Below are 6,123 nucleotides of genomic sequence, written 5' to 3'. Positions count from 1 at the left end.
CCAACAATTTGAAGACAAATCTTCTGGCCCCACACTTCTTCCAGACTCTATTGCTCCAAAGACCTGGGTTCAAGACTCTTCTTTGAGTTTACACCAATTCCTTTATATCTTTCGAAAGTGGAAGGGGGAAAACTGAGTCTACCCTTCCCCCCGTCCCCCAAGCCCCAGGACACAGACCCTTCTGCACAGAGCAGACCAGGACGGTCATGTCCCTTGTCTAGACACTAGACTTTTCTGCTGCAGCTCTCTAAGATGGCATTCACTTTCTCGACTGCCATATCACGTGGCTGATGCATAGTAGATTTACTGTCAGCTCACCCCTGGGCCATTTCTCACCGCTGCTGCTATCACAAGGCTCTGTTTTCTACTTGATTACTGGTAAATGTCATTGGGTTATGGGGTGGGGGGGCGGGCAGTGCTCTCTCAAGAGTTCGCTCTCTTCTTTCAATACCTCTTTGGCCGCTCATTCTGTCCTAAATATCTCTCCATCTCTGCTTGCTACCACTGCTTCGCTCAGGTCCTCATCCTGTTTGCACAACTGCCAAAGAGCCTCCTAGCCCGGCATTTTGCCTCTAGGCTTGCACCCTCCTGGCTGGCTTCCCAACGCTCCTCTCCTCATCCATTTTACACCAGAAGCCAGCGTTGTCTCTAAAACACAAATATAATCATGTCACCACACCCCAGCCTAAAAAGCCACTTCAGATTCAAATCCTTTTCTTTTTTTTTTTTTTTTTGTAAGATTTTATTTTTCCTTTTTCTCCCCAAAGCCCCCAGGTACATAGTTGTGTATTTTTAGTTGTGGGTCCTTCTAGTTGTGGCATGTGGGACACTGTCTCAGCGCGGCCTGATGAGCGGGGCCGTGTCCGCGCCCAGGATCTGAACTGGCGAAACCCTGGACCGCCAAAGCAGAGCGCATGAACTTAACCACTCGGCCACGGGGCCGGCCCCTCAAGCCCTTTTCTACTCCCTTTCTGTCCCGCTTTGCTTTCAGGATAAGATCCAAACTCCACGGCAGAGCATCTGGCCCCACCTGCCCAGCCTCATTTCTAGCGTTCCACCTCCACCACGGAGCACTCTCTACTTCAGGCAACCGAACTTCCTGTTGTTTCTCAAAGGAGCTGTGGTCTCTGACACTTCTGTGCCTTTTACACAAAGTCTGGAATAACCGGCTCCTTACCCTCCTAGTCCTGACCTACAACACGCTGATGTATTTTATTCATTCATTGAACACATGCATCCAGAGCACCTCCTATGTATCAAGTACTCGGGGTATAAAAATGTGATTTTTAAAAAAGAAGTTTCATTTGATCCCTCCATGAGGGGCTTCGGAGTAAAGCCTAATGATTCCACTTCCGTTCACGTGGCCACGCAGACATCAGGCAGCTAACTGGAATGACTGGTTGGGACTTCAGATTCATCCCAATACTGAGACTGGGATTTTCTTCCTTGCAGAGTGTCATTAAATAATACTCAAACTCAGTCTATTAACATTGGCAGTTTGAAGGCCAGAAGTTATGGCCCTTTTCCTTCATGTTCACTTTAACTTACAAAAACCCCAAATTGTTAAAGTGTTCTGTGTGTGTGTGAGTACGTGCTCATTGTGTGAGGGTGTTGGGTCCTTTTTCCTTTTTATTTTTCTTTTCGAAGATCAGGGTCAATCAAACCAACACTTTGTACACCTCAAACTTACGCAATGTTATATGTCAGTTGCATCTCAATAAAAAATATATAAACAATAAGACCAGGATAGCAATTTGTAACACATTGCAGGCACTGATGTTTCTGAATCTGAAGAGAAAGCACATGAACAGGACTGTGTATTGTAAAAATGAATCAATTGGAATCACACAATTACAGAACTTCTGTTGTCAGAAGAGAATTTTAAGTTAATTTAATCAAACCCCACTTTAGTTGCTAGAACTACTATGTGGGCAGTTTTTCAGATTCTTTACACAGTTCTTAGCTCCCTGGCCTCTGAAAGCATGCTTTGTTCTTACTGCTAAAATATATGGTTCTACTCGGTTAAGTGATTTGAGAGGAACCTAGAAAGCTTCTTTGTCCAATTTTTTCCTCCAGGGTTAGATGTGCCCTCAGGACCTCCTCTTTCAAAGCGCAAATCCCACTTGAAAGAGCCACATGCCAACATTTATTAGTTATTAACAATTAGCATATGGAAAGCAGCATATTTTAATAAAAAAAATATTTTTAAGGTACCTGCACCAAGTTGCAGTTTTCAGAGTGTTTTCACTGATTTTGTCATATTTGATCCTCATAGTAACCTGAGTAAATATCTTGATCTCCACTGTACGAGGGAGGAAGCTAAGACTCATCTCGGTATTCAAATTCCAGCTCTGCCATTAACCTTGGCCAAGTGACCATGCCACTCTAGGCCTCAGTTTCCAGATCAATAAAACCAAATGAGCCCACAGCCAACATCATACTCAATGGACAAAAACTGAAAGCCATCCCTCTGAGGACAGGAACAAGACAAGGGTGCCCACTTTCACCACTCCTGTTCAACATAGTACTGGAGGTGTTGGCCAGAGCAATTCGGCAGGAAAAAGAAATAAAAGGAATCCAAATAGGTAATGAAGAAGTAAAACTCTCGCTGTTTGCAGACGACATGATCTTATATATAGGAAACCCCAAAGAATCCATAGAAAAACTATTAGAAACAATCAACAACTACAGCAAAGTAGCAGGGTATAAAATCAACATACATAAATCAGTAGCATTTCTATACACTAACAATGAACTAACAGAAAAAGAACTCAAGAACTCAATCCCATTCACAATCGCAATGAAAAGAATAAAATACCTTGGGATAAATTTAACCAAGGAAGTGAAATATCTATACAATGAAAACTACAAGAATTTCTTGAAAGAAATTGACGACGACATAAAGAGATGGAAAGACATTCCATGCACATGGATTGGAAGAATAAACACAGTTAAAATGTCCGTACTACCTATAGCAATCTACAGATTCAATGCTATCCCAATCAGAATTCCAATGTCATTCTTTACAGAAATTGAACAAAGAATCCTAAAATTCATATGGGGCAACAAAAGACCGCAAATTGCTAAACCAATCCTGAGTAAGAAAAACAAAGCCGGAGGCATCACAATCCCCGATTTCAAAACATACTACAAAGCTACAGTGATCAAAACAGCATGGTACTGGTACAAAAACAGGTGCACAGATCAATGGAACAGAATTGAAAGCCCAGAGATAAAACCACACATCTATGGACAGCTAATCTTCAACAAAGGAGCGGAGGGCCTACATTGGAGAAAAGAAAGTCTCTTTAACAAATGGTGCCAGAAAAACTGGACAGCCACATGCAAAAGATTGAAAATTGACCATTCTTTTTCACCACACACCAAAATAAACTCAAAATGGATCAAAGACCTAAAGATTAGGCCTGAAACAATAAGTCTTCTAGAAGAGAATATAGGCAGTACACTCTTTGACATCAGTTTCAAAAGAATCTTTTCGGACACTATAACTCCTCAGTTGAGGGAAACAATAGAAAGAATAAACAAATGGGACTTCATCAGACTAAAGAGCTTCTTCAAGGCAAGGGAAAACAGGATTGAAACAAAAAAACAGCCCACTAATTGGGAAAAAATATTTACAAGCCACTTATCCGACAAAGGGTTAATCTCCATAATATACAAAGAACTCACACAGCTTAACAACAAAAATAAAACAACCCGATCAAAAAATGGGCAGAGGACATGAACAGACATTTCTCCAAAGAAGATATAAGTATGGCCAATAGACACATGAAAAGATGTTCATCATCGCTAATCATCAGGGAAATGCAAATCAAAACTACACTAAGATATCACCTTACACCCGTTAGATTGGCAAAAACATCCAAAACCAAGAGCGACAAATGTTGGAGAGGTTGTGGAGAAAGAGGAACCCTCATACACTGTTGGTGGGAATGCAAACTAGTGCAGCCACTATGGAAAACAGTATGGAGATTTCTCAAAAAGTTAAAAATAGAAATACCTTATGACCCAGCCATCCCACTACTGGGTATCTATCCTAAGAACCTGAAATCAGAAATCCCATGAGTCCCTTGCACCCCTGTGTTCATCGCAGCATTATTTACAATAGCCAAGACGTGGAAGCAACCTACATGCCCAGAAACTGATGATTGGATAAAGAAGATATGGTATATATACACAATGGAATACTACTCAGCCATAAAAAAGGACAAAATTGTTCCATTCGCATCAACGTGGATGGACCTCGAGGGTATTATGTTAAGTGAAATAAGCCAGACAGAGAAAGACGAACTCTATATGACTCCACTCATAGGTGGAAGTTAACATATAGACAAGGAGAACTGATCTGTAGTTACCAGGGAAAAGGGGGGGTGGGGGGAGGGCACAAAGGGTGAGGTGGTGTACCCACAACATGACTAACAATAATGTACAACTGAAATCTCACAAGGTTGTAATCTATCATAATCTTAATAAAAAAAAAAAAAATGAGGAGCCAGCCTGGTGGCATAGTGGTTAAGTTCACATGCTCTGCTTTGGCTGCCCAGGGTTCATGGGTTCGGATCCCAGGCACGGATCTACACACTGCTCATCAAGCCATACTGTGGCATTGTCCCACGTACAAAATAGAGGAAGATGGGCACAGATGTTAGCTCAGTGACAATCTTCCTCAAGCAAAAAGGGGAAGATTGGCAACAGATGTTAGCTCAGGGCCAATCTTCCTCACCAAAAGAAAAAAACAAATGAGATACTTTCCAAGGGTCCTTTCAGCTCTCTCTATAATCCCTCCACTACTGGCTGGCTGAGATCAGGGCACTGGGGGCCTGGGCATTTTCATTGTAGCAGGAAATAGTTTTGGTACTAGAGGTGCTTTTTGGAAAGGACAAGCTCTGGTGAAATGCCAAAGCAGACAGCATGAGAGCAGTGAATACTAGAAGGAAGAAAATCTGGAAAAGGAAAGACAAGAAGCCCTGACCTCCAGCCTTACCTACTCCCTCGGTCTATAATATAACCACTTCAATTCAACTTTTGAACTAAAAATTCCAAGTTGTTTGCTTTAAGGATTAAAGAATCTTCTATGCAAACTTTAATTAAAATCTGCTTTGGCAAACTATTTTATCATGTTCAGGTTATAATTGCCACAATAAATTACATAAAGAAATTTATTGTGTGTCCCCTGCTTATTCCATATAGCAAAAGGGCAGATGAGAAATTGCAGCCTAAGGAAGTCATTTGGAAGGAAAACCAACAGGCACATGGATGTATTCTAATAGTCTCTGCCAGCCCAGCAGTGACGCGTTCTCCATCCCCCTCGTTCATTCGCTGAGAGTCCTGGAGGAGTGCTGAGGTACAGCTAATCTAATGACTATGTATTTGCTTAATCATGCTAAGCCAATACAGGCTTTATGCCCAATATAAAAGGAATTTAAGATGCCAGGTGAGAAGTGGTGATCTTTAAACTGGTTGCACAAGAAACTGAAAAGGCTAATTCTTAAGATGATAAGCTTACTTAATAGTCTGTTCTTTTGGGAGTGATTAAAAACATGCTTAATTACAGTAGAATCCGTTTTGGCTTACAGACATTGAATCACTCTTTCAGTAAATGGCTTTAAAGTCAGAATAAGTAACACTAACCTACTTGGCTGAGTTCTTCCAAGGATTCATTAATTGATTTTAAAGGCTTTCAGAAGTTTTAGAGAACAGTGGCCTAGGAATCAGGAAGCCTAGATTTAGTCCAGACTCTGTCTTCAGTGGCTGCACGGCCTATATGATTCATTTTACTTCTCTGGGGCTCAGTTTTTCCATCTGCAAAATGAGGGGGAATTGGGCTAAATAATCTCTCTACTTTGGGTCTAACATTTTAGTAATCTAGGACTTACCATCATTATAGCCTTTTTAAAAATAGCTTAAAACAGCAATAATCTACTTTTGTTTTTCCTAAAATTGGATTCCTGGAAAAATTTCCAAAATGCCCTTCTGTTTCCCAAACCTAGTCATTTAGGCATACCGACCCCAACAAAACAGTCCAAATATCAATAGAGAAAAATATAATAAAGATGCACAACGAGGGGAAAAATGGAATTTAGACTTTCACATTCATGAACA

At 41.0% G+C, this 6,123-nt stretch overlaps 1 protein-coding gene across 1 annotated transcript in view; it reads left to right on the top strand.

The window, feature by feature from the left end:
• Nucleotides 1–6,123, top strand: part of LOC124245948 (tetratricopeptide repeat protein 27-like) — a 45,442-nt gene that overhangs the window by 2,382 nt on the left and 36,937 nt on the right. The window lies entirely within an intron of this gene.

The sequence above is a fragment of the Equus quagga genome, chromosome 10 (genome assembly GCF_021613505.1).
Source record: "Equus quagga isolate Etosha38 chromosome 10, UCLA_HA_Equagga_1.0, whole genome shotgun sequence".
Taxonomy (NCBI): domain Eukaryota; kingdom Metazoa; phylum Chordata; class Mammalia; order Perissodactyla; family Equidae; genus Equus; species Equus quagga.
Note: the sequence above shows the minus strand (reverse complement) of the source record. Positions and strands in the feature narration are given on the sequence as shown.